This window comes from Prionailurus bengalensis, chromosome A1 (genome assembly GCF_016509475.1).
Source record: "Prionailurus bengalensis isolate Pbe53 chromosome A1, Fcat_Pben_1.1_paternal_pri, whole genome shotgun sequence".
Lineage (NCBI taxonomy): Eukaryota > Metazoa > Chordata > Mammalia > Carnivora > Felidae > Prionailurus > Prionailurus bengalensis.
In genome coordinates, this window is record NC_057343.1 from 115,629,720 (window position 1) to 115,647,920 (window position 18,201).

The 18,201-nt window shown below is 38.8% G+C and overlaps 1 protein-coding gene across 4 annotated transcripts in view; it reads left to right on the plus strand.

Moving 5' to 3' along the window:
- Nucleotides 1–18,201, plus strand: part of CTNNA1 (catenin alpha 1) — a 313,848-nt gene that overhangs the window by 145,406 nt on the left and 150,241 nt on the right. The gene's annotated exons all lie outside the window — the stretch shown is intronic.

Genomic DNA, 18,201 nt, shown 5'->3' on the forward strand with positions numbered 1-18,201 from the left:
TTATGAGTCAGAAACTCATGAGTCAGATGCTCCAGGTGCCCCTGGAGGATTTAAGTCATATTAGTACCTTCTATTTTCTTTTAAGAAAAAAAGTTAAATACATCAGGCATCTGTGAGCACTTCATGGAACAACAGTTCCTAAAATTTGCCCAGATGTGAGTGTGCTAGCTTCCAGACTTTAAGGGTGTTTGTACAGTGTGTTGATCAGCTCAGCCCCTCACGTGGTGGGCTGGCTTGAACATGCTGAACAGTGTGGGGAAGTGGACAGTCTGGCTTGACTTGCCCTGTCTCATGCTGTTTGCTCACTTGCAAGAGCACTATACTAAATTTATGCATTATTGAAAGTTCAAAATGTGCAGAAATAACCATGCTTCAAAATAAAACTTCAACATTGCTCTTTCTCTGTTGGAGCCGCTAAATGTTCATTATTTTCTTCTTTAGTTTTTTTTCATAGCTATCAAACTTCTCTATGTGACAGTGTGCCCCTAGCCCCATTTCTAATGGAGCTTGAAATTAACATGATTTCTGTTTACTTGTTGATGGACTGTCATCTATCAACCCCAGTTTTTGATAGTGATTTAATTTGTGCTTTTTCAGTGGCTCAAGTTTGGAGTAATGCATATAATGTAAATATGATTTGAAAGGCACCTTTGAGTGTTCCTTAAAAAAAATTTTTTTTTTAATGTTTATTTATTTTTGAGAGAGACAGAGACAGAATGCGAGTGGGTTAGGGGCAGAGAGAGAGGGAGACACAGAATCCGAAGCAGACTCCAGGCTCCAAGCTGTCAGCACAGAGCCCGACCTGGGGCTTGAACTCACGTGCTGTGAGATCATGACCTGAGCAGCAGTCGGCCGCTCAACTGACTGAGCCACCCAGGCCCCCCTTGAACGTTATTTTAAATGTTTGTAATATAGATTGGTCATTTGGAACAAGTATTACATGAATAGTGTGATTTGGTTTAAAAAAATTTTTTTTTAATTTGAATTTTTTTTTTAATGTTTATGTATTTTGAGAGGAAGAAGAGAGAGAGAGCGCGCTCACAAGCAGGGGAATGGCAGAGAGGGAGAGGTGGAATACCAAGCAGGCTTTGTCAGCACAGAACCCGATGTGCTGTCACAAACTGAGATCATGACCTGAGCCAGGATCCAGAGTTGGATGCTTGGTGTGCCTGGGTGGCTCAGTTGGTTAAGAGTCTGACTCTTGATCTTGGCCCAGGTCATGATCTCATGGTTCTTTGTGGGTTTGAGCCCTGTGTCTGTGCTGACAAGTGCAGAGCCCACTTGGAATTTTCTCTCCTTCTCTCTGCCTCAACCCCACTCGTGCTTGTTCTCTCTCTCTCTCTTCAAAATAAATAAATAAACTTGGAAAAATTAAAAAAAAAAAAAGATGCTTAACCAGCTGAGCTGCCCAGGTGCCCTGGGTTTTGAAATTTGTTGTCAGCTGGGGGCGCCTGGGTGGCTCACTGGGTTAAGCATTGGACTCTTGATTTGGGTTCAGGTCATGATCTCATGGTACTTGGAATACAGCCCCAAGTCAGGCTCCATGCTGACAGAGCGGAGCCTGCTTGGAATTCTCTCTGCCTCTTTATCTCTGTCTTTCTTTCTCTCTGTCCCTCCCCCTCCCCCTTGCACTCTCATTCTGTCTCAAAAATAAAGTAAATATACTTAAAAATTTTTGTCGTCTGTCCCATGTTCCAATTATAGTAGAAGAGCAGGAATTATTACACTGTGGAAGTTGTTATAATTTTAAGCTGTAAAGTTTTTTTAAAAGAGACTTCCAGGGCTTTAGAGAAGAAACAAACTATCATTTGCCTTAAAATATTGTAATGAATAATTTATTATTTTTTAAAAATATTTATTTTGAGAGAGCGTGTGTGGATGCATGCAAGTGGGGGAGGAACAGAGAGAGGAAAGAGAATCCCAAGCACACTCCTCCATTTACTGACTGAGCCACCTAGGTGCCCCTGTAATGAATAATTTGATCCAGTTTAATCTCAGTGTTAAATAACTGGTCTTATTCCTTTTTTTTTTTTTTTTTTAATTTTTTTTTTTTCAACATTTATTTATTTTTGGGACAGAGAGAGACACAGCATGAACGGGGGAGGGTCAGAGAGAGGGAGACACAGAATCGGAAACAGGCTCCAGGCTCTGAGCCATCAGCCCAGAGCCTGACGCGGGGCTCGAACTCACGGGCCGCGAGATCATGACCTGGCTGAAGTCGGACGCTTAACCGACTGCGCCACCCAGGCGCCCCTGGTCTTCTAATTTAAAGACTAGTTCTATCCTGGATTGCTTAATTTTGGCTATTGCATTTAACTGTATTGAGCTGTGGATTTCCCTCATTTTCTTATTCTGAGATTTCATTATTAAATATTGTCATAAATAAGTGGACCATCATTTACATTTTCAAAATGTTTTATTGTATCATTTTTGTTTTGTTTTGTTTTTGTTAATATTTGACATGAATTGAAGATGTGAATTGGAAGCCTGTTTAATAGGTTACATAATCCTCTACTGGTTTATTAACCAGGTAGAACTACAGACTGTTCTGAAAACTGAAAGTGCTATCATAACTCAGGAAATGCATTCAGTGTGGCCCATTTCAAGTGACAGGAAGGATAGGAGCCTTTGCTAATAGTCTGTTTACCCTGTGCAGCTCTGATACATGCTTTTCTTTGCAAGCAAAGATGCATTGTTAACTATTCTCTCATGGTATGATGAATATTTCATTATGTTAAATATTTAAATATTAATCTAGACTTAATCATGGTTTGTGAAAAATGATAGTGCAGTGAATAAGGCAGAAGCTGAAAGGGTAAGTCAGTGTTCATGGGGTTTTCTGTTTGTGGGGATCTCTGAATTGGTAAAGGTTTCTTACAGTCATCTTTTATCATTTTCTTGCTTCCTTGGACCTAAGGGTCATCATATTCTTAGAAAAGCTGTAGTCTGACTTTGAAGTGTATCTTTAGAAACCTGTCATTTTGCAGAGAAGTGGCTAAGTGAAATGTGAGCTTGATCTCTTGGGAGGAGGAGGGAAAACCAGGGAAATGGCAATACTTGAGAGAAATTTAAGCTTCTTTGGGGTCATTAAGACCAGTGAAAGACATAATGTTTTCTAGGTATCTTTATTGAGTCAGGGTCAGAGGCAGCATTTAGTTTGCTTTATCTCTACTTCAGTGGGAAGGGTTCAATTAAATACAATAAGTCTGCCTTTCAAAGCACATGCTGGGAGATGTTAAGAATGTGTAAGTCACCTTTGCTAACCTCAAGAAGTTTACAAACTAATGGGATTATTAGTCTTGCTATAGCAGTCTATACTTTTGCTAATCTGTAAGAAGAGACATTTCTTATTTCTTTCCACAAGTGCTAATGTTGCTAGATGAAACCTAAAACAGTCAAGGCAGGTATTAATCATTTATAGATTGTTACTAGGTGAAAGTTATCATGCTCAAAAAAGCCATGGTCCCTGTGTTCAAAGGGGAGTTCCCAGTTTCCTGGGAGACAGATGCACTGACAGTGCTGTGTGGCAAGTACTATAATAGAGATACTTGTGAAGTGCTGGGGGAACCCAGAAAAGAGGCAACAGTTCTTTCTGTGGGAGCAGAGGACATTTGTGTGAGTCTTGAAGGAAGATGGAAAAGTCTGGAAAGATGCTTTGGGCAGAGGAAAAGGCTTTTATAAAGGCCTGGAGACATGAATGTGCATTGGAGAAGAATTTCACGGAGTGGATGTAGGTGACTAGTCTGTTAGGCTAGTTGCAGTCAGGTTTGTTTACAGGAGTTTGGGTTTCACCCTGTTTGTGGTGGGGAAGTAGTCCCTCAGCCTTTGAGGAGTGGATTCTATGATAATGATAAATTAGGCTGTCTGGATAATGATTGGAAATGAGAAGACTTCTAGATATTTTAAACCAGAATGTAGGCCAGAGCCCAGAGATAGGAAGGGTTAGTAGAGTCAGGTATTTACTGAAGTACAGAGGAGGGGTAGGGAAGAGGATGAGAGGCCTAGAGTCTCCTTCTAGGGTAGCTGGTTGGATGATCTTTGGTCAGCAGAAATGGAGAAAGCCAAAGAGGGAGAAGATTTGGAGGAAAAAGCTTGTCTTATGGCCTGTGGAGTTTGAATAACTTAGCTCTTCAGTTGCTTGTTGGGAAAATCCTTTAGATTGGAGAAATGCTGCTCTGGCCACTTCTGACATTCACTGTGGTAGCTGTGAAAAGGTGGAGTTTGCTTCTTTGTTTTTTGGAGGGTGGATGGGTGGAGGGGTTGGTTTTAGGGTTTCTTAAGTAGTATTATAAACTATAAGAATAGAATGGGTCCAGTGTATTTAAGAAATATATATGTGTATATATTAAATATATATAATTAAAAAATATATATTTTAAATATGTTTAAGTAATCTCTACACCCAGTGTGGGGCTTGAACTCAAAACCCTGAGATCAAGAATCTACGTGCTCTTCTGACTGAGCCAGCCAGGTGCCCAGGGCCCAAAGTATTTTTAAATTGGGAAAGATAAAGACCAAACCTCTAATGCCTTTGATTTCTTTGCTTATCTTCAAATCTTATTTTTTGTCATTTAAATATTTATCTTCTATTTTTCACTCATGTTTGTTTTTGGAAGTTGGTCAAGGTTCTTTGTTGCCATTGTCTCCTCTTATAGCCTGAAACAGTATCCTTCCCCCCAACCCCCCTCCTACAAGAGATCCTCAGTGAGGACTCCCTGACCTTTTGGGGACTCCCTCCTGGATATTCCTCTTGTACACTGATGTATTACAACTATTTTCTGTTGTATTGTAACTATTTTTTTTTTTAATTTTTTTTTTCAACGTTTATTTATTTTTGGGGGGACAGAGAGAGACAGAGCATGAACGGGGGAGGGGCAGAGAGAGAGGGAGACACAGAATCAGAAACAGGCTCCAGGCTCTGACCATCAGCCCAGAGCCCGACGCGGGGCTCGAACTCACGGACCACGAGATCGTGACCTGGCTGAAGTCAGACGCTTAACCGACTGCGCCACCCAGGCGCCCCTATTTTCCTGTCTAGACTGAGCTCTTTCCCCCACCTTTTTTTTTTTTTTTTTGAAAATCTTCAACTGTATAGAAAAGTTGAAAGTAATAGAGTGAGCACTTGATTCATCAATTCACTTAGATTCACCAGTTAACATTTTTCATGTTTGCTCAGTTGCTTTATATAAGCTTTTTTTGAGGCATTTGATAGTGAACTGTTGATACCAGGGAACTTCACCCTTAAATTCTTCAGCATATAATTCCTAAGAATAAGACACTGCCTTTACCTAACTACAGTATCACATGAGAAATTCTATGTCACAGGAGAAATTTTACATTGATATAGTAACATAATTCCATTTAAAGAGAGGTCCAAAAATCTTGTTGGTTCTCCCTGGGAACTTAGGAACTTGGGGAGAAATGCAGACTCTTACATCCTACCCTAGACCTACTAAATCACAATTTGCCTTTTAGTAAGATTCCCAGAAGTACTTACTGATCTCATGGTATAGTCCATAGTCCTGTTAAATTCAAACAGTTGTCCCAGTGATGTTTTTTATGGTTTGTTTTTTTTTTTTTAATGCAGGAATCAATAAAAGGTCACATACTGCATTTAGTTGTCATGTCTCTGTAAAGTATTTCTGTCTCCCTCGTCAAATTGGCACTTTGGAAGAGTTTAGGCCCATTTTGTAGATGCTCTACAGTTTGGATTGGTCTGATTGTTTTAATTTTTGGCAGTACTATGTATGTGATGATGTATCTTTCTGAGGGCATCTCAACAATTGTCACATTGTTCTGGTGGTGATGCCAAGTTTAAACACGTGATTAATTAGCATCTGCCAGATTTCTCCCTTGTAAAGATCCCTATTTCCTTTTGTACTGTTGGGGAGGAAGAATTTCCTTTACCCTTAGATCCTTCTAGTTGGACTAAGAACCAAATAGACATTAGACTGATTAATAGGAGAAAATCGAATTTAATAATGCAAGTAAGGTAGGGCACCTGGGTGGCTCAGTTGGAAGACCATGCAACTCTTGATACCGGGTTTGTGAGTTCAAGCCCCATGTTGGGTGTAGAGATTACTTAAAAATAAAATAATAAAAAAAAAAGTGTATGCAAGGGGAATCTAAGCAAACATGGAAATTCCAAAGACAGGCAACAAAATGCTTATATGAGCTAAGGAGAAAGATAGGGGCCTAAGGATATGAAGGAGAGAAAGACCATTAGAAGGAAGGTGAAAGGAGACATTTGGAAAACAAAGGTTGCCCTATTAGTAGATAATTTTCTTAGGTAAAGATAATTTGTTAATAGCTGTCTTCCTAATACAAGCAGGCAGTTGAGGGGGAGGTAGAGAGCTTTTACTGAATCTGCTGGGTTTTGATTGCTTTTAACTCAAAATGTTCATGCCAAAGTGGCCCATTTGGAGGAGGCCTGCCCCTGGTCCTCACAGTACTTAATAATTAATTGCTGTGATGATCTGACAGGGAATTCTTTAAGAAAAAAATTTTTTTAATGTTTATTTATTTTTGAGAGGGAGAGAGAACAAGCAGGGGAGGGGCAGAGAGAAAGGAAGACATGGGATCTGAAGCGGGTTCTGTGCTGACAGCAGAGAGCCTGATGTGGGGCTCAGACTCACAAACCTTGAGATCATGACCTGAGCTGAGTTGGCCACTTAACCAACTGAGCCACCCAGGTGCCCCTTTTTAATTGTTTTTTTTTTTTAATGTTTATTTATTTTTGAGAGAGAGGGAGACACATGGAGCGTGAGCAGGGGAGGGGCAGAGAGAGAGGGAGACAGAATTTGAAGCAGGCTCAAGGCTCTGAGCTAGCAGCACAGAGCTGAATATGGGGCCCAAACTCACAAACCCTGAGATCGTGACCTGAACCAAATTCAGAAGCTTAACCAACTGAGCCACCTGGGTGCCCCTAAGAGGGATTTCTAATTAGTCTTTTTGTCCCTTGTATGTAGCAGGATCCTAGGATGTGGTAGATGGTCAGTGAATGGCAAAATAGATTATCACTAATGACAAAATTAGTTTCATCAGTATTAGAGACAATTCTTATTTTCACATTCAGTCTGGGTAACTTCCTAGACTCATTCCAAGTTCAGGCATCTTTTCTCCTGGCTCTCCAAGAGTACAGTCCTCTTCCTGTGGGCTTCTCCTCAGCTGTGTGAAAAATTTCTCTGCCTTTTAGTCTCATTGTTCTAAAACAAAAACCTCTTTTCCCTTTTGTCTCTCATTTCTTTTGTGTGAGTCCAGATGCTGGTTTCATCTTACTTGCTTTTTTGACCAGAGTCATTCCAGTTTCTTATGGAAACAGGGACTTCCTGTGCGTCTATAATCAGTTGTCTGTTACAGTGGCTTAGTGCAGCTTTCTGAGGAACACTCTTCTGTTGTTCATGGTCTCAGCCATATGGGGTAGAAGGTGAATACAGGAATAGAGATATTCAGTTCATACTGTATAAACACTCACTTCAGCAGCTTTGGAGCTTTTTGTTTTTTCCTTCCCTTGATCTTATGTGTTTTCTTGTTGTGTGTTCCAGACACATAGGCCTTCTCTTTCTCTAAGTCCCAGGAGATGTACTTTGTTACCTCAGCCTGAACGCTTTTCCCCCAGAAACTTACTTGCCTGACTCTTCCCTTGACTTTCAAATTTCATTTAAAAAGTTATCAAGATAGAAAGGCCCTTGAAGGACACCATCTAATTCTATTACCATTGTCCTGGTTAATTTTCTTCCTAACACTAATATAGTCTAGTTTATTTATCCTATTACTATAATGTTGTTTCACGAAGGCAGGGTTTTTTGGTTTTGTACCGTGCTGTTAGGAATAGTGCATACATGGAGAAAGCACTCAAATATGTGCTGTTGGAGTTGCTCAATGGTTGACTGAATATTGTTTTTTTAGTTTTACCTTTTATCCTTTGCTTAGTGCTTTTGCTAATCATTGTGTCTCCTGATGGACACAATTCCACAATTGTGGAATGACAGTGTTTTCATTCAGCTGTTCTTGTGTTTCCTTACTGTTTTTGGTGCTCTCAAGAAAACAAGAAAAGGAACATAATAAGTGATTAAAAGTTTTATTACAAAAATAATTATAATTTTTATAAAGTAATCATTATCATCAAAATCGTTAAAAATTAATAAATATCTGGGGCGCCTGGGTGGCGCAGTCGGTTAAGCGTCCGGCTTCAGCCAGGTCACGATCTCGCGGTCCGTGAGTTCGAGTCCCGCGTCGGGCTCTGTGCTGACGGCTCAGAGCCTGGAGCCTGTTTCAGATTCTGTGTCTCCCTCTCTCTGACCCTCCCCCGTTCATCTCTGTCTCTCTCTGTCTCAAAAATAAATAAACGTTAAAAAAAATTAAAAAAAAAATTAATAAATATCTAGCCAAGTGTCCTTTTTCTCATAGATTTGTATACCTGAAAGGAAAGGGACAGCTTTTACTATGTGCCATATAAGTGCCTGATATAAAATGTATTTGGGTATGATGATCACATAGAAGTCATTGTTTAATGTAATGCAGTAGATGGGAGACTTTTTACTCTTTTTTTTTTTTTAATTAAAAAAATTTTTTTTAAACTTTTATTTTTGAGAGAGCGAGCGAGCATGCACGCAGGGGAGGGGCAGAGAGAGAGACACACACACACACACAGAATCCGAAGCAGACCCTAGGCTCTGAGCTGTCAGCACAGAGCCCCCCACCTGGGGCTTGACCTCACAGACCATGAGATCATGACCTGAGCTGAAGTCGGACGTCCCACCGACTGAGCCACCCAGGCACCCTGGGAGACTTTTTACTCTAATGATGTTTTGGCTCTTATTTATTTATTTAGTTAGTTATTTAGTCATTAATTTTTACATTTATGAGAGAGAGACAAAGTGAGCAGGGGAGAGGCAGAGAGAGAGAGGGAGAGAGAGGATCCCAAAGCAGGCTCTGCACCATCAGCAGTGCAGAGCCCCTTGAGGGGCTTGAACTCACCATGAAATCTTGACCTGAGCTGAAATCAAGAGTTGCTTGCTTAACTGACTGAGCCAGGCAGGTGCCCGTATTTGTTTGTTTGTTTGTTTGTTTATTTATTTATTTAATTTATAAAGTTTATTTACTTAGCTGAAACCAAGACTTGGGATGCTTAACCCACTGAGCCACTAAGGCACCCCTGTGTTTTCATACCTCTTATTTTCTTATCCCTTCTTCTTCCTTCTGCCTCTATTCCCATCCTGTTTACATTTTATTTATTTTTTTATTAAAAAAATTTTTTTTTAACGTTTATTTATTTTTGAGACAGACACAGAGCATGAACGGGGGAGGGGCAGAGAGAGAGGGAGACACAGAATCGGAAGCAGGCTCCAGGCTCTGAGCCATCAGCCCAGAGCCCGACACGGGGCTCGAACTCACGAACCGCGAGATCGTGACCTGAGCTGAAGTCGGACACCCAACCGACTGAGCCACCCAGGTGCTCCCCTGTTTACATTTTAGAATAAAGTGACAGGCTTGGTGGGAGGGAATTTAGTAAAATTGGCATATGTCAGAGTGAGTCTTAATTATAAGGGTTACCTTGTGGGGTTTTTTGTTTTTTTTTTTTGACAGTTACTAGAAGATTGGAGAGTTGAGATTCCAACATCGTGTTAATAACTCTGTTTAATGCAGATGCAACTTGGCTTCCCTGTTACTGCATTGAAGAATCCACAATCCTATATCTTGTGCAATGTGACAGTTAACCATTACTGTGGGTACTTTTAATTTTAAAATTTCCTGATTTGCATTTAAATGAATCATCCTAACATTGCATCAACTTAACCTTGCTGGTAAAAAAAAAAAATGGCACGGAGTAGCATGGTAAGGATATTCTAAAGCCTTGGATTGGACAGGTTTTAAGAATGATGTGGCCATTCTGTTGTAAATGAACATTTAATGTCTTTAGAGAAGGTATGTAAGCTCTTCTCGCCAATGAGGCAGTTTGCCAACAATCAGCCTTCTTGGTTCTGATGGAACTATCCTTTTATTTTCTGCTCATTGCTTCTCCATTCCTCTTTCTATCATAAAGATTGCTAGTCATACGCCTACATCTCTACCCCTTTCTGAATTTATAGCAAACTTTTGCGTAATAGCCAGGATTGCTATTTATAAGGTAATGAAGACTGAATAACTACAGTTTAACTTTTTATTTAGTTCCACTAAGCATGATCCCTCCTGGAAAAACCCAAGGTTGCTGTAATTCATTAAGGTTGGCTAGCTCTAGTAGGTTTTGTAATAGATCTTGTGAAGGAGTACTCTGTAAGTTAATTGGAAAACTAGAAACTGCCAACAGTTTAAAAGTTATTTGTTTAGCTACTCTAAATAATACCATTAGTTGTAGAGAAGCAGAAGATATGACAAAGATTAAGGCAGGAGCTTTGTCTTGGTAGGCTTGTAAATATTTTAAAATCAGTTTGCATAAATTCATTTCAACTAATACTGTGTCTGCTCTGCATAAAGCAGCTTGCCAGCAACTTAGGAGATATAAAGAAGCATAAGCATAGTTATCATCCTTAAACTTAAAATATAGCTAGGAAAGCCATAGGTTAAACTTGGGAAAAATTAATTACATTTAATAAAATAATTCACAAGCTGTTGAGAGAATGCAAATGAAACAAATACTAGAATTTCAGTGCTGGAAGGACTTGGAGCCTGGGATTCAACCCCCTTTATTTTATAGGTGAGAAAACTGAGGAGCCAGTAAGGTAACTGGACTTGCCCAAGTCAGAGAGTAAGTTAGTGACAAAGCTAGTACCAGAAGCCATGTTCTTTCCAGAGAACATAGTCTCATTAGATTTAAATGCTCTCCTTGTACTTTCTGAAATCCTTTTTGGGTTGGGGTCACCAGAAGCATAACTTGGCTCTGTAGTGTAGTTTAATAATGTTCGGCATCACTTTTGGCAGGGTCTTTGATTAAAGGTGCTGCACAAGGCACTCTGCTTCCATCATAGTTATTGAAAGACTTGAAAACACCCTGAATGGGTTCTCAATTTTCAAGTGTCAGTATATTTCAAGTTTTTCAATGTGAGTGAGTGATTGAGTCCTTTACGTTAACACTTTTAGCAGCCAGAGTCTGGTGAATTTTTATCGGGAGGTTGGAGACCTCCTCAGAGACATTACTTAATAGAAAGTGGAGTTCTGGAATATAGAACTGGAAGGGACTTCAGGGGAGAATCTTGTTCACTGTTTGCAAAGTCTGGACCAACAGAGCAAGCATACTACTAAGACATGTTTGTCTCACACTGTGGCAAAATATTTTTGAGTGAGTTGCTGACACTAAACTTGTGAGACTTTACATAAATATGTGCATCTCTGGGTCTTTTGAAAAAATTCGTATGATCTGCCAACCCTACATCTGCGTGATAGATAAAGAGTGCCTGGATTTACCTCTCCTGGCTTCTACTGGTGGTCTCCTGGAGAGGTCAGGTATCTTTTGCAATTTATTATTGTGCTTATACTCTACCTTTTTTTCAAGTTAAGAAGAAAGTGGAATTATTTTGTATCCCAAAGTATCAAAATTAGAAACAGAAAAGACCAAGAGGGCTTTTTTTTTTTTGAGAATGTTTTTATTACTAACGAGTGTGCAGATTTTTGGGGTACTCTTGTTTTTTCTCTAAGCTAAAGCTAGCTCTTTTCATGTGTCAGAGAAGCCTTTGTGTGTGTGTGTGTGTGTGTGTGTGTGTGTGTGTGTGTGTGTGTGTGTTTGTCCTGACTTGGTCGGTCTGAACTTCACAGGCTTACCTTGGGCAGCTTCCTCTTTGTGGTTTCTCTGGAACAGCCTTCCTTCTCTTTGGCAACTTCCTGGTGGCCTGAGACCCTCTTTCTCAGCTCAGGGCTTTCATCTTGTTCCCCTCTTTTGCTCATGAAGGCCCGAGTTGTGGATTCTAAAGCTTTAGGAGTGCATTTGTGCTGTTTGGACCTTGATTTGCTGGTTTTCAAAAGTTACCAAGTCCTCAGGCCTAGTGGCTTTCCCCAGTAGGGGTTTGACAAATTGCCCTTCCCTGGGTGCCTTCTTTTCAAGACTTTTTATTTCAAGAAAAAATGGAGAGGGTGCCTGGGTGACTCAGTCAGTTAAGTGTCCAGCTTTGGCTCAGGTCATGATCTCGAGGTTCACCAGTTCAAGCCCCACGCTGGGCTCTCTGCTGACAGCTCAGAAGCTCAGAGCCTGGAGTCTACTTTGGATCCTGTTTCTCCCTTTCTCTCTCCTTCTCCCCTGCTCTCTCTCAAAAATAAATAAACATTAAACAATTAAAATATATATATAACGTTAAAAACAAAAAAATGAGCCCGTTTATTTCTTTGGGAAAGTGAATTGTTATATTGTTGTACTTGTTTAATAATTAAAACACAAATGTGACCACCTGTCTACTTGAAAACTAGCTTCACTTAACTTACCTCTTGGCACCTTCCCTGTACTACCCTTACCCTTGAAAGGTTTTCTGTTTCATTTGTGTTGTTGCAGTGGCTGTGGAATGCTAGGATACAGGAATGCAGAGTCTACGGGGCAAATCATTCTTTCTGAAATGTCTTATCTGTGACATTTGATGACATTTGCTTTAGCTGTTGTCAGCCCTTTAGCAATCTAGAGCACTCCATCTCCTAAGGTTTACTGACTTGGGCTGATCAGTTTTGTGGGCAGATAACCTTTAAAAACCAAAGTGTAGGCCTGACATAATATAAGTGTGTAGAGGAAATTTGCCCACTTGCATTGAAACAAATTTCCTGGAAACTGGCGTTCTGTGTTACCAGATTAAGCAAATCCAGATTCCTTCTGGCATCCAATCTCCAGTGATTCTAGGATGTTTTGATGCTTATATAAATCTGTGAAATGTTAGATGATGCTTGCATTAATGTTTTCAAAAATTTCTAATATGTCTACCTGTTGTGCCTCAAGCATGCATTTATGGGAGAGGACACAAACATTTTTATATTAAAGTTGTCAAGAGTGGGCTTGTCACAGACAGGTGCAGTTCTGTCTTGTCCTGGTCATCATTTTAATGTATAGAATTTAGGTGTTGATGTTGCTTTCCGTAGAGTCTAGAACTGCGCTGTCTGATGAGGTAGTCACTAATGGTTGTTTGAATTAATTAAAATGAAATAAAATTAAATCAATTCCTCAGCCACAGTAGCCACATTTCAAGAGATCTTTCTCCCTCTTCTCTCTGTCTTCCTCTTATCCTCTCCTACTTCTCTCCTCTCCTCTTACCTCACCTTCTTCCCCTTCCCTTCCTCTCTACTCCTCCCTTCTCCCCTCTACTCCTACCCCTCCCTCTGTTTCCATCTCTTCCTTCATTTCTCTCTTCCTTGTGTCTCCTCTTTCTTCTTTCTTCCTTCTTCCCATTCTCCCACTTTCCATTCCTCTCTATGTATGTAACTTATATTTAGTGTATTATATTTTTCTGAACCAAGTGAGATGAGAGTAAGTTGTAGACATCATGCCCATTATATGTAACAAGGACATAACTACAGTATAATTGATGAAAATATGAAAATTTGACACTGATACACTATTACCTAATTTAGAACTTACTCAGATTTTATCATTTGTCTCAATATTTTTTTCCTTCAAGTACAGTTTCATTCCAGAGTTACTACATTTAGTTGTCATGTCTCTTTAGCCGCCTTTAACCTGGAAGAATTTCTCAGTGTATCTTTGTTTTTTCTGACCATGACATTTTTGAAGACTGTAGCCAATTAATTTGTAGAGTATCCCTCACTTTGAGTTTGATGTTTCCTCATGACAAGATTGGGGCTAGTTTTGCTAGGAAGGAAATAGCAAAGTAATGTGTCCTTCTTTAGTGCATTCTGTCAGGAGGTATATGTTGTCAATTTGTCCTATTGGAGATGTTGATTTTGATCACTTGGTTAGGTGGTATCTGCCAGGTTTTTCCATTTTAAAGTTACTCTATCCCTCTCTCCCTTTGTGATCAGTAAATAATCTGTTGGGAATTAGCGTGAGACTATGTAAATATTCAATTTCTTAGAAAACTTTCAACCACTTGGTTTAGCATTCTCTGATGATTCTTCCCTGAATCAGTTATTATTATGATGGTTTGTAAATGGTGATTTTTTTTCTGAATACATTATTTCTTCTACATTTATTAGTTTCTTATTGTATGGAAGAACTTTTCCTTCTCCTTTAGTCATATTAACCTGGTCTCTCAGATTCTAATTTTATTGAGTGGATCATAATCTGTTTAATCTTCACAAAAAATTCTCTGAAGGTAATGATTGTCTTATTTTACAAATGAGGAAGGAAGTTCAAAGTGGTTAAGTGATAATCAGATATACCTCTTGATGGTATTGTCCTTACATAAAGATGTAAAGATTACAAAATAAAGATTCTGCTTTTTTTTTTTATTATAAAAGTAGCTTTTTAAAATGCCTGTATAATTTTATAGTATCAGAAAATACAGTTAAGCACAGAGAATGTTAAAACTACCCATTATCCCCAACTCTTAGAGATAACACCATTGTTAATATTTTGGTTTATATATCTAGATATTTTTATTCCTTTCTGCAGTTATACATTACATAGTTTTGAAATCTCTTTATCATCTTCAATCATATATATTTTGAACATTTTCTCATAAACTTCTGTAACATTTCCCCCATTTTTTTTAGATGAGAAATTTCAGGTGTACAGGATGCTAAAATAATAAATCTGAAAACACCTATCCTCTACCTAGGTTTAATAGTTATGAGTGTCTTTTCATAATTCCTTGATCTCTCTATGTATATATTTTAACTTTTGCTGAACTGTTTGAAAGTTGCAGACATCTTTATATTTCACCCCCTAAATATTGTAGCATGCATCTCCTAGAAAGTCAGTTTTCTACAGAGCTACAGTTTCATTATCATACCTGTGAAATTGAGGAGTAATTCTGTAATAACATCTAATATTTAATAAATGTTAAACATTTACCACTTTCCTTACAAATGTCTTAATAGCTGCTTGTTTCAAACTGTTGTCCAGACAGGGTACATGTATTGCATGAGATTCTTATGTCTCTTGAATCTATTTGTCTAGAATAGTCTTCTCACCTTCTCCCTCCAAGTACTGACTTTCTGAAGAATTAAGGGCCTTTTATCTTATAAAATACGCTACATTCTGAATTCGTTTGTTTTCTTATGGTGTTGCTTAATATGCTTCTGTATCCCCTAGAAACTTGTTTCTTATAAACTTGAAATAGGATAGATTAGGGTTTTTTAACCTGCAGTGCATTTGGATTGGAAAAATTTTGTCTTTGTTTTCTTTTTTTTTTTTTTAATTTTTTTTTCAACGTTTATTTATTTTTGGGACAGAGAGAGACAGAGCATGAACGGGGGAGGGGCAGAGAGAGAGGGAGACACAGAATCGGAAACAGGCTCCAGGCTCTGAGCCATCAGCTCAGAGCCTGACGCGGGGCTCGAACTCACGGACCGCGAGATCATGACCTGGCTGAAGTCGGACGCCTAACCGTCTGCGCCACCCAGGCGCCCCTGTCTTTGTTTTCACTATTAACAGGAATTTAACATTTCCTTCTGTTATTAATGTAGATAACAAACTACTTTTCATTTGAACCTGTAACTTTATCACCAGTAGGAATCTCAGTGCTTTTCGTATCTGTAGTAATTATAACATGATACCATGAAAACAAGTGCATGTTCATTATTACTTTGAAGTAGTCGTCAGACTTCTTGCCAGGTTTTATTTAATGTTAATAAAGAAGCACATATATTACTGTTTCATTCATTTGTTTGTAAAGTATCTTGATAACCAAATTTCAGTACGTATGTTTCCTTTGTAATCCTTTGAATTGTGTTTTAGGCATTTGAAAAAACATTCTAAGAAAGGGCCTTTTAGTTGAACTATCTAATACAGAATCCAATACTAGCTACAGGTGGCTCTTGAACAGGTGAAGTGTGTCTTGTTTGACTTTAAGTGTGCCCTGATTGTAAAACACATCCCATATTTGGCCACTTAGTACTTATGTAAAATATAACTTAAAAAATACTGAATATATGCTGAAATATTTTTTTGGATATATTGTGTATAGTCACATTTCTTTTTATGCCCCCCCCTTTTTTTTTATTTTAGAGAGCGAGAGTGGGGGAGAGGGGCAGAGGGAGAGAGGGAGGAGAAGAGAGAGAGAAAATCCCAAGCAGGCTTCACATTCAGCACGGAGCCCGATGCGGGGCTCCATCCCACAATCCTGGGATCATGACCTGAGCTGAAATCAAGACTCGGCTGCTCAACTGACTGAGCCATCCAGGCACCCCTCTTTTTAGTCTTTTAATATTGTTACTAAAAAATTGAATATTACCAGGTGGCTTACATTGTTTTTCTATTGGATAACGTTGGTCTTTAGGTTTTACTAGACTGCCAGAAGGTTTGATGGCATTGAAAAAGGTTTTGAGTTCTTACATAGAGGCTTCATTAGACTCTGGTTAAACATTTTTGCAGTAACACTGCAGCTCAGTCACACTGAGGCTCTTGAGAAACATTTAAAGCTTTTTTTTTTTTTCATCAAGAGTACTTAATAGGTAATAGAGAATACTTTAAACATCTTCATATTGGGAAGCCTATAATATTAAGTGTTTCATTATCAATGATGCTAAGTTTAGTTATTTGTTTAAGAGGGTGCCCATTAGATCTCAAATTTGTAAAGGTATGTCTTGGCCCCTTGTAATTGGTAACCTGTTAAGTTATACTTTGGCACCTTACAAGTATCCTGTTCCCCCAGTAGCCTTTCACTTAATGGTGTTAATATCCATTGATAATCTTTGCCTGAATCAGTTACTACATTGGGGTTTGCAAAATGGTCATTTTCTAATTCTATTCTACCTTCATGGTAAAGAAATTCCCTCGCCACTGTCTTTTTCTTAAGAGGATCTTTATGGTGATAGGATATCTTTTTATGTACCTTCCTGCCTGCCTATCAGTCAGGCATTTGTAGTCATTATATTTTTTGATACTCAACTTGTCAGAAATTTGCCAATGGAACCTTTGTTTCCTCTGTGTTTTGATAGGTGAGTCTTTGTACCCTTCTTTGCTTTCTGCAGAATAGGATAACTCAGAGCTGGAATAACTTCCCTCCCTGCTTTTTTTGGATGAGTCTTGGTTCCCTTTAATGGAAAGTGGCATTTAATAGAAATAAAGACCTGAGCAGCAAGAACAGTGTTTTTGTTTTTTTCCCTCTAAATTTTGTAAACATTGTTTTTAAGAGTGGTACAGTATTGTGTGATCGGTTGTGTGCTTTATTCAGGGATCTCTTTGAAATTTGTACTTTATTATGATTGTATGCAGTGCTGTTGTGAACATCATTGTATCCAGCTTTTTCCATGCACCTTAATTTTTTCTTTAGAATAAAATTCGGGAAATGGAATTTCTGGATCATAAAACACCCTCTTCTAGGGTTTTAAATATCTGTCAAGTTGGTTGTCTGAAAGTTTGTATTTGTGTTTACCTCAGTTATGTACCTCACCTTTTTTCCTTTTGTCTTTAAGGCATTACTTAAAAAAATTTTTTTTTTAACATTTATTCATTTTTTGAGAGACAGAACGTGAGGGGAGGGGCAGAGAGAGGAAGTCACAGAATCCAAAGCAAGCTCCAGGCTCTGAACTGACATCACAGAGCCTGACATGAGGCTCAAACCCACAGACCACAAGATCATGACATGAGCTGAAGTCGGACGCTCAACTGACTGAGCCACCCAGGCGTCCTTTAAGTCACTACTTATACAAGCAGTCACTAACTGTTGGGTGTTTTCATTGAAGTCTTCCCCTAGACTTAAAGCCTCTAATGGAAGTTTACCTTGACACTGATACATTGATATTTGACTAAGTGCGACTCGAAATTTCTTCTGGCTATGAGTGATAATAGCTGTAGGTGCAGAGGGCAGCAGACTTAAGCATTATGTTTTAATAGAGTAAGACAAGATGTTCTCTAAGAATCCATCAAAAAATGAAGGAGTTATACCTTTTAGGTAATACTGCATTAGAAATGTTATGGAGTATGAAAAATCAGAATCAGGCCTTCATTCACTTTAGGTTTTTATCCTGCTTCTAAGTTGTTATGGAAAAACTAGAAATAGACCTGGCTTGGTGCCAGAGAAGCCCAAAAGGAAAAGCTCTATGTGTTTGGAAGTGCTTCTTGTGGTACCTCTACTGTTTATAAACTTGGCATCTGAAAGTGTAAGAGGT